The 10628-nt window shown below is 44.4% G+C and overlaps 1 long non-coding RNA gene across 1 annotated transcript; it reads left to right on the forward strand.

Annotated features, from left to right (window-relative positions):
• Nucleotides 1–2959: 2959 nt before the first annotated feature.
• Nucleotides 2960–10364, forward strand: LOC149338186 (uncharacterized). Its single transcript, XR_016283713.1, has 3 exons — nt 2960–3074; nt 9332–9429; nt 10148–10364. It is a non-coding gene; the product is annotated as an uncharacterized LOC149338186 (long non-coding RNA).
• The last annotated feature ends 264 nt before the right edge of the window (nt 10365–10628 follow it).

The raw sequence follows: 10628 nt of genomic DNA on the forward strand, positions 1-10628 counted from the left end.
GAAAGAAATATCATTTCTGGGTTATATGATCAACAAGAATGTTGATCTTACCCAGTCGGTTCTACTGCATGGTAGCAACTGTGCCAATTGCGAATGTTCGCCACTACCCTACTCGAGCAGTGTTAAATATCTTGGCCTATATCTTGATTCCAACATGTGTTGGTCTTCCCAAATTGACTATTTATTAAAACGACTCCGTGCTCTTTCTGTCCAGCTTTATCGTATAAAATACACTACACCTATAAACTTGCGTCAGATTGTGTATAGATCTTTAGGGGAATCTATCCTTAGATACGGCGTTTCAGTGTATGGTTCTTGTGCACCTTGTAAGATTAAGAAGGTAGATAGTTTCCTGTGCAGAATCTCCACTAATTAATTGTATGGCACTGCTCACGAGAAGTCCGACCATAACACCAGAATGGTTAAAGCAGGAGTTATTCCTCTGCATGACTTGTACTTACAGGTGGTAGTTCTGAGAAATTACTTTTCAGCACAGTTTAAACAGCCAGATAAAAAACCAGAGTCACTTAGGCATATAGCGCGTTATAAAGTTCCCAGGGTTCACACACATTATGGTAAAAGGACACGACAGTTCTATATACCCTACCATTTTAATAAACTACCTGCTCAGATGTTTGGTTGTGATTCGTTGACGGCTGTGAAATCTCGACTGCAAGCGTGGGTTGAAAGTTTCAAAGAAAGGAAAGACTGATTTGCTTTGTAATTTCTATCTTGTTTTTAAATTTGTATACCATTTATTAACTGCAGATTTTCTTTGCTTTACATAATTCCCAATCGCTAAATTTGTTGACTGAACAATATGTAATATTTCGACTTTGTGTTATTGCTTTTTTTCTTCTTTCTTCTTCTTTTTCTTCTTTATGAATTGTAAAGTGTGCACTTTCAGCGTTTTGTATTCACCGCATGCTGTTGTGACTGCCGTGGCCCGCCCACAAGCGCTTGCGCTTCTGCGGGCACACGCTATGTACTGTGTATATATATCTTGCAATAAAATTCCTGTATGAATGTATGTATGTATGTAACTGAAGTATTGCTCGCACATTGTGAACCAGCTTTTTTAATATGATGCGTATCTGTCCCTTCACAAGCGGCTTGCTTCTGCTAAGGATCTTCACACTTGAAAATCTCTGTACAATCACTGCAGTGCTTGACAAGTTTGGAACCTGTCCTCATTCTTTAGATCTCTTGCATGCAGTTTGCATTTACGGGCCTCTAGCATTTTGCCTCCATCGAAATGCAACCACCGCGGCCAGGATAGAACCCGTGTCTTAACAGGCCAGCAGCCGAGCACCATAACCACTGAACTGCCGTGGCGGCTCATGTATGTGTGTGTGTTCCGTAGGGCTGGAAAACTATGAACTTAAATCAGTGATGCTAACCAGGCCAACAACTAACTCTGCTGTTCATAATACCTCTGCTCCTTGTTTCTAAATGGCCAACTAGGTGGCACTGCTACTTTGTTTATTTGTTGCAATTTTGTGACAAAATGAATGTCCTATATTTGGGAAACACAAAGTCCAGGTGGTGCATGTTTTCAAGGTGTGCTATTGTTGTGTAAATAGTTTACTGAAGTGTTTTGTGTTTATAACATGCCAGTTGAGAGGTGTGTGCGCATTTTTATGCTATGGTAATGTGCCCAGTAACTGTTTAAAACATTAGCTCTGGTTCTTGTTCCTGAGTAGCTCACATGTGTGCTGCTCATCCCTTTTTTCTTAGCTAAGCTACTTCATCAAATTGCATGTTGTAGGTGTCACCATGCATGTATATCTTAGAGCTTAAAGTAAGTGCTCTTGGAAGTCATCTTAAGGTGAATTCACACGGTGGACTGAATTGCAAATCTTGAGGGTGAACTGTGCATTATGTGGCTTGACGTCACGAATTGACGCCAACCAATTGGTGTCTGCAGATGGAAAGAGGAGGGCGTTTTTTTTTCTATTAGGACAAGACCTGCTGTTTTCATCTCATGTGTGAATGCTTTCAACATGCGGACACTGCCTTTACTTGAGGTGATGCTATAGATCTTTTTGCGACCTCATCCGTTGTGTGAATATACCGTAAAAACCCACGTATAATACGAACCCGAATATAATACGGGGCTAAGATTTAGAGACGCGAAATGGGAAAAAGAGTTTCACCCGCGTATAATACGAGTAACACAAGCTCATAGAAGACATTTATTCAAATCGCATCCCGCACTTCACTTCAATTACTTTGTTCTTCAGTAGCGCTTTCTTCGAACATTTCTTTGTCCGACAAATCATCCCAAATGTACTCATCTTCCGTTGCCATCGAGCGCGTTCGAGATGCCGCACTTCTTAAGCCCGCTTCAGCCGCCCGGTTGGCGTCACTGCAGGCTCACTTGAGCGCATCCACTCTGCGTAGCACCGCCTGACTGCGTCCTTGAACGGTTTGTTTACACAACCATCAAACGGCCGCAAAAGCTTTGTCGCGTTCCGCTGCACGCGAAAAGGGCTTCTTTCTGTTGTGGCTATCCACGAATGCTTCCTTCGACGACACCGAACTGCCTCCCGGCCGCACCGTTGCCGATATTCTCCGCAGCCAAAATCGCTTGAAAGTAGCCGAGTACTGTTTTCGAGACCGTGACATCGTGCTCTCTAAAACAATATCCACTCACGAAGCGTGCCTTACATGCTAGCACGTGCGTTGTCAACAGGCGCACGGCACACCGCGACCCCCCGGCGTACCCAACGGATCAACAAAGAAACGACGTCGTGACGTCGTTTGTCGAGAGTAACGAAGCCAAGCCGTAGCCACGTGCCAATAGCGAAGCCAAGCCATAGCCACGCCGCAAAAACGAAACCAAAACATCGAGCAACTTCGAAAATTTTTGTTCGGATCCGCAAATAGTATGAGGCGGAAATTTAGGACGCTAATTATGGGAAAAAAACATCGTATTATACGCGGGTTTTTACGGTACCTTTGATGTGCATTTTGGTGTAAGGACATGAACTCTAACTATACCTAATTCACAGAACTGGCCCCAGCAATGACATCCATCGATGGGGCGAGTGGCAGTGGGCCAGACGAGTTTGGTGAGCGAACCTTCTTGTGATGCATGCCATTTTTTATTTTTCATAATCAAATCGGCCTAAGAAAATGTTCACTGCAAACAAAGGATTTGTCCAATGAGCGCCTGCTAACCCTGTCCTGTGGCACTTGAGGGCGCCTTATCCCCTGAAACTTCTACTCTCATCCTTCCACCATCTCTGCTGTGCCCCTAACTTTGACTGTATGTGCTACATTGAGCTTTTCTTGAAATTGGTTACATACCCTTCCCAGGCCCCATTTCTTTCTGTACTTTTTATCTCTACTTTGTGTCGCTCTCCTACTCTACTGTGTGATTACATCTATACCTTTCGATAGCTTGCCGTCCTGTCTTCAGTTGCATTTCAAGCCTTTTCATTAAGCTTCATGTTTCTTTCCCATAGTTATCTAATCATTAAAAGCTTTTTAAATGATTGACATCCCCTTTCTTGTGAATTAACAAAATATATTAGCATTATTCTGGTCGTCTGGTACATTCAAAGTTTTTAGGCGTTGTACCATGTACAGGTTGAAAAGTTTTCTGGCACAGTGTTCCTGCTGTCCTTCAGCAGATGTGCAGTTAATTGAACCTGACGTCTTTTTTTTTCTTTTTGCATTGCCTATGAGGCTTGCTGTACTGCCCCTTTCATTTTTGGCAGGATATGCGATTTTTCTGAACTGCTCTCGCTCCGCAATGTTCTGCTGTGTCTTTAAGGCTCGTTTATGGGGTTCAATGTCCCAAAGAGACTCGGGCTATGAGGGACGTGGTAGTGGAGGGCTCCGGAAATTTCGACCAGCTGAGGTTCTTTAACGTGCACTGACATCGCACAGCACACGGGCCTCTAGAACTTCGCCTCCATCGAAATTCCATTGCCGCAGCTGGATCGAACTCGCGTCATTTGGGTCAGCAGCCAAGCGTCATAACCACTGAGCCACTGCGGCCACGGTTGTCACTTGTCACTTAGCCCTCATTATTTCACCAGTTATCTTTTTAGCCATCAGTGTTAGTGTAGCAGCCGATCAACTCTTCACTGAGATGTGTTTCTCATAGTATTAATGTTTCTACAAGTTTTAATACAGCATAACCCTGCTGATGTACTCCTCACGGGACTAAAAAAAATTGGCTGTGGCTTAGCTCAGCTATGCCAGACATACGTAGCGAGAGGTAATGGACCTTCAGAGGCTAGGCGAACTCGTCGAGCTGCATCTTCACGGCGTCGCTTATTCAGACGTTCTGCACGTTCTTCCTCGGTCTCGTCGCCTTCGCCTTGTTTCGTTCCAACAGCTAAGCCTGGTTTGTTTCAGCCTCTCCGACTCGCTCTCCATCTCTGGCCACAGTAGCTTCAACGAACCGCCCTCTTATACAGGCCGCTACATGTGCCTGCTGCTCATTCATTCATAAATCTTTAATCAAAAGGATGACCTGAGGCCTAAGGGGGAAGTGGGTTGGTTAGGTGAAGGTGAGGGTGTCGGTCTCTGACATGAAGTCTAGCAGGGCACTGAGCTTGCGCTTGGCGTCGGTACTGGGGGCCGTCCAGTCTTCGTATGTCTGGATGTGGTAGGCAGAGGTGTAGCAGGCGCAGAGGATCGCAGTGCCAGGACAGGTCCAGATCAGGTGGTGCAAATCAACAGAGTCAACAGGGCAATTGGGGCAGCCGATCCTGGTTCGGTGCCATCGACTCGGGATGTCCGGGGTGTACGCTGCACCGGCTCGCACCTTGTGAGCGAGAACTTGGGCCGGGTGAGAAAGTCCAGAAGGAATCGATGGAGTAATGTCTGGGACAAAGTCCCACGACAAACCCCTCTGCTCTTGTTAAAGGCGTGTGATGATAGAGTCAGGTATTATGAGCGGGATGCGAGAACAATAAGGGTGGTCCGAGTTGGTCGGCTCACGTTAAGGCAATGCCGACGGTCTTCCTCTAGCTGCGCGCCAGCAGCCTCGTGGGCAGTCCTGTTACCGGTCCCTTGTGCGTGATGTCCGGGTGTCCAGTGAATGCGTATGGAGACTTGGGAGGTCTCTTGGTGTGCCTGCTGCTATCTCTGGCTCTCCTCCTCCTCTGACGTTGCACCAGATGGCGAGGCTCCATCTGGCAACGGTTGCTAGGCAACGGCGCAAGAAGCGGTGTGACCACGGCGTGACCACCGCCGCAGTGAAAATGCTACTTTGCGACCAATAGCTCTTGCTACAAAAAAAAATGCAAGAGCGAGGAAACATTAGAGGCAGAAAATAGGACAAATTTAAAAAATGACAGGAATGAAGAACTAAACACATTTATTGCAGTGCTGGCACTTGAAAAAATCATGCAGCATTGTCTGCTGCATTTTCTTACGTCCGGTGAGGACTACTCATTTCTCCAGAATTTACGGCGCTATGTGGCTGTTGCGATCGTTGCAAACATACTTTCTGAGAATGTCTAATGCCGCTACAGCCAACATAATGGTTGGTTCCAGCGGAGGCTAGCCCTCTTCCTCTTTGTTGCCACTGCTGTGTGCATCCAGAAGTCACAAAAAGATGTGATGAGGTGCGGAAGGACAAAATCAATCGCGCCAGCCACACTAACACTAGCAGCACAATTACAAAGAAACAAGGATAGGTGAAGAAAAAATTAGCTGTGGTTTAGCTCTGATTAAACATGGCGAGAAGCGGTAGCTTCATGTGGCTGCGCTTTGCAAAGCTTTGTTTGTTTCTAGTTTCTCGGCTTGTTTAAAGATTGTTGTTTCTTTGGACTTTTCCGCACGTAGCTACGTGAAACTACTGCTTCTCACCAGGTTTAACCGAAGCTAAACCACAGCTGATTTTTGCCTATACCCGTGGTGTTAGTTTTCTGCGTGTGGAGCGCTAATCTTCCTCTTTGTATTCTTCGTCTTCCTCTTGTTATTCCTCTTCAAACTCCTCTCGAAATCGCCTGTCACTGATCAATCATGAATCGCTCGAATCACAAATTACCATGATATTGCATGAGCGGCTGTGTAACCTAGCAGTTAGTATACAAGAAGCACATATACAGGGTGTCCCAGCTAAAAGTAACGAAGCTTGTAAAAAAGAGGATGATCCCTAGCCGAGTGAGACCAACTGAGGGTTGCTGCCAGTCGCGTGTCCTAGTTAGGACTGATGCTTGGGCGAGTTGGTATGCCATGTTCAAGAAGAACAGCGCGAAAAGACAAGGACCACAGGAAGATACACAACGACAAGCGCTGACTTTCAACTAAAGATTTATTGCTCGGAACGTGGAAATAAATACATCAGGCTCTAAGCAACAAAAAGAACACATAGGGTTGATACACACTTGTCCACGCACACAAAAAATACCAAACAGATACAGCAGCATTACTTCCTTGCAGATAGAAGTTCTAATTCTTTCTTTGACAACGATAAGGAGGGACTACTGATACATGCGTCATTTAGCCGGGCGATTTTAGCAGCTTCAATGATTTCTCGAGTCAGCGTATCGGGGTGTCTACTTAACACTTTTGTTTGTTGGAAGAATGGTTGGCACGTTTTGCTTTCGCAATCTCGGCAGTGGATGCCGAGGTGCCCTTTAACAGTATTATAAACAGTGATATTATGTTCTCTCAGGCGCTCGTTCAGGCATCTGCCCGTCTGGCCAACATACTGTTTCCCGCACGAAAGTGGAATAGAGTAAATGACACCTTCTTGGCATGCAACAAACTGATTTTCATGCTTTATGGAACACTTTTTTGGCGTGAATTCATCATTAACTTGTTTACACAGTTTCCCAAGCTTTTCGGGAGCCGAAAAAACAACTCTTATTTGAGCTCGGTTGCCTATCTTCTTTAGCTTATGGGAAAATTTATGAATGTAAGGAACAACTGTTGTCTTTTCTTTTACCTTGGCAGACTCTGTCAGATTATTCTTGTTGTTTTTGCTTGTTTTTGACAGAGTCTGCGAAGGTAAAAGAAAAGACAACAGTTGTTCCTTATATTCATAAATTTTCCCATAAGCTAAAGAAGATAGGCAACCGAGCTCAAGTAAGAGTTGTTTTTACGGCTCCCGAAAAGCTTGGGAAACTGTGTAAACAAGTGAATGATTAATTCACGCCAAAAACGTGTTCCATAAAGCATGAAAATCAGTTTGTTGCATGCCAAGAAGGTGTCATTTACTCTATTCCACTTTCGTGCGGGAAACAGTATGTTGGCCAGACGGGCAGATGCCTGAACGAGCGCCTGAGAGAACATAATACCACTGTTTATAATACTGTTAAAGGGCACCTCGGCATCCACTGCCGAGATTGCGAAAGCAAAACGTGCCAACCATTCTTCCAACAAACAAAAGTGTTAAGTAGACACCCCGATACGCTGACTCGAGAAATCATTGAAGCTGCTAAAATCGCCCGGCTAAATGACGCATGTATCAGTAGTCCCTCCTTATCGTTGTCAAAGAAAGAATTAGAATTTCTATCTGCAAGGAAGTAATGCTGCTGTATCTGTTTGGTATTTTTTGTGTGCGTGGACAAGTGTGTATCAACCCTATGTGTTCTTTTTGTTGCTTAGAGCCTGATGTATTTATTTCCACGTTCCGAGAAATAAATCTTTAGTTGAAAGTCAGCGCTTGTCTTTGTGTATCTTCCTGTGGTCCTTGTCTTTTCGCGCTGTTCTTCTTGAACATGAGCGTGTCCTAGTCTGCAGTATTTTTTTTTGTTATGCAAACATGTTTAATTAGCAGAGACTAATTAGCTAACTTTTTAATTATTGCCTACAGGAAGAAAGTGTCAATGCAGGAGTTGTAGATCCCTTAGAAAAATAACCATTTGCCGTGTTTGCAGCCAAGTACCACTGATACAGCTTCTTTTATTTGACTTAAAAGAAAGCCCGCGAAATACAAAAAGAGCCACGTGATAGGGAAGCAGTTTCAGCGCTTCCAGACGACCAGCCAAGCAAAGACATTCGCTTATCTTTGCAACGTTGTCCCGAACGGGGTTCGGCGTTTTGTGATGGTTGCGAGATATACGCAATTAACTCTCGCATCGGCGCTAGGGCGACCGTTTCTTCAGCGCGTGACGGTGCAAGTTAGCGGCACGGCCACATTCCTATCACTCGAGGCGAGGTTACGCGTGAAAAAGCGCTCCATGCGAGCCCCGCTTCACTTCCTTGCAAAGCAGCACCCGCTCACTTTCCATGACGCATAAGCAGTTCCTGGCGCATATCTCGCCACCTCCTCAAGACCCCAAAAGCTGTTCGGGACAGCGTTGCAAACATAAGCGGATGTCGTTGCTTGATCGCTCGTTTGGGAGCGCTGTAACTGCTTCCCTATCACGTGGTTCTTTTTGTATTTCGCGGGCTTTCTTTTAAGTGAGATAAAAGAAGTTGTATCAGTCGTACTTAGCTGCAAACAAGGCAAACGATTATTTTTCTATGGGATCTACAACTCCTGCATCGACAATTTCTTCCTGAAGGAAATCATTAAAAAGTTTACTAATTAGTCTCTGCTAATTAATTACTTTTGTATAATAAAAACTACCGCAGACTAGGACACGTGACTGTTAACAATCCTCAGTTGGTCTCACTCGGCTAGGGATCATCCTCTTTTTAACAAGCTTGGTTACTTTTAGCTGGGACACGCTGTATATCTCCAGTTTTATTGAATTGTCACACCGTGGGTCTGAAGCTTAGTGGTTAGCGCACCTGGCTCTCGCCCAATGGACCTGAGTTTGAATCCCACTGATTGTGAGGTTTATTTGTTTGTTTATTTTATTTGTGGCAGACTTGAAGGTCATGTTGCGTACATGGCGATCTCAGCCGTGCACATGTAGCAGTGAAGCTACTGCTTCAAAAAAGTGCAACCACTGTGGATGATGATGGCACAGCCTGTCTGAATGCCGTCTGCCTAACACAGTGGTGCTAGACATGCCAGGCCAAGTAAAGCCGCTTTAGAAGTAAACATATGACTGCCACTGTTTCTCATTTAGGCTGGCATGGGGTGTTATTTCACAAGTATTACTGTGTAGGAATGTGGCCGAAGTTACAATGCAACGAACAGCAGGGTTTATAATGCATGGAACCCTATTATCATCATGCCAGATCTAGACCACTACAATGTGTAGCAGCCAGGAAAATGCAGCACCCATCAACTCAGCAGCGAGGTTCTACTGCGCAAAGCTTTCACTGTTACCTTGAGAGCAAAATACTTAATTTTTTTCATTTACTTGATAGCCCACAATGTCAAACTGAACTCAGTTTGCTTTTTGCTTATATGTGCTGCTGAGGTGCATTGATATTTGTGTACTTCCTTTTCTTGTCAAAAAAGTATGCTCAGCCGAGGAGATGGAGAGCGCCGCGGACTGCTAGCTCCAGCTGCCTGGTGGGCAGGACACTGTGATAGGTTCTGCTAGGGATGATGGAAAGGTGATTGTGCATGTTCTTAAGTCATATAGTGTATCAAATACCATAGTAGAGTGAGTGAATGATTCTTAATTAAATTGGGGCTGGTACATAGTGAAATGGGTACAGTTTAGAGGATGATGCTAGCTTACAGTAGAAACGTATACTAGTCCCAGTAAGTGTGCCGAAAAGGGTAGTGTGCAAAGCATAGACGTGTGGTTTCAGACAATATCATGTAAGGCACAGGTCAGCATTTCTAATTTGTCATTTTTGTACTTCATTACCTGACGATGCCATAATGGGTCTGCAGTTATTCTTGTCCAGAGGAAATTCTTAGTACACAAATAATTTTTGATCATGTGGAGGCTGCCTTGTTCTGTCAGGTATGCCTAGTTGTTGGTATGTGAAATTTATTCTCATTTCTGAAGTTGTTTGAATTAGGGCAGAGAACATTATTTCAACTTTTGGCGGTATTTGACTCGGAATGAAGAGAAGCTAGAACTGTGAGAATATTGTGCTATATATTTCATGTTGCACGCAAGCAATTTCTTTTTTTTCGAATTATAAGGCTAGAAATAGAAAATCTACTAATTTTGGTCACTGCTCGCTGTAAAAGAGTGCATTCATGCCTACATAATTTTTATGTTTTTCAGCTGTTTGTTTTAAGTTATGAAATATTTAAAATCCCTTGATTCATTGCTGTTAATGTGTACAAATGCGAAATTCTCCACGTTTGCTGCAGGTCTATGCAGGCAGTGGGCTCTGGATGGAGCCTGGTGCCTGGCAGATGCTCCTGAGAGCACCAACAGACTCAATGTTCTGCCGCGGTGCTACTCAGGTGTATTGGACACCTGATGAGCTGAAGAGCCGCAGCGTGACTGGCGTGCTTTCAAATAAGTGCCGGTCTCTTGGCAGAACAGAGGCGAAACCGGCACTTACACCGGAAAAAGTCTCTTCTCTGAAAGGTGCTAGTGCTTTTTTTTTCTTTGCTTTGAGTAACACCTAGGCAATCAAACTTTGCTTCAGCCAAATACAGTCGCGCTCACTTACAGAAAGCGTGATAGTCATGGAGATCCTGTTCATTGTATCCTAGGTTTGTAACATCTGCAATGTCCTTATTGCATCCAAAACTGCAAAGTCGGGCAAAAGTGACGTTTAGTTTTTGCAAGGTGTGTTATGCCCATACGTTTCTTCATGCAGGCTCTATCACAGCACTTTCAGAG

Source organism: Amblyomma mixtum, chromosome 6 (genome assembly GCF_055824585.1).
Source record: "Amblyomma mixtum isolate Tamu chromosome 6, ASM5582458v1, whole genome shotgun sequence".
In the NCBI taxonomy this organism is placed as follows: Eukaryota; Metazoa; Arthropoda; class Arachnida; order Ixodida; family Ixodidae; genus Amblyomma; species Amblyomma mixtum.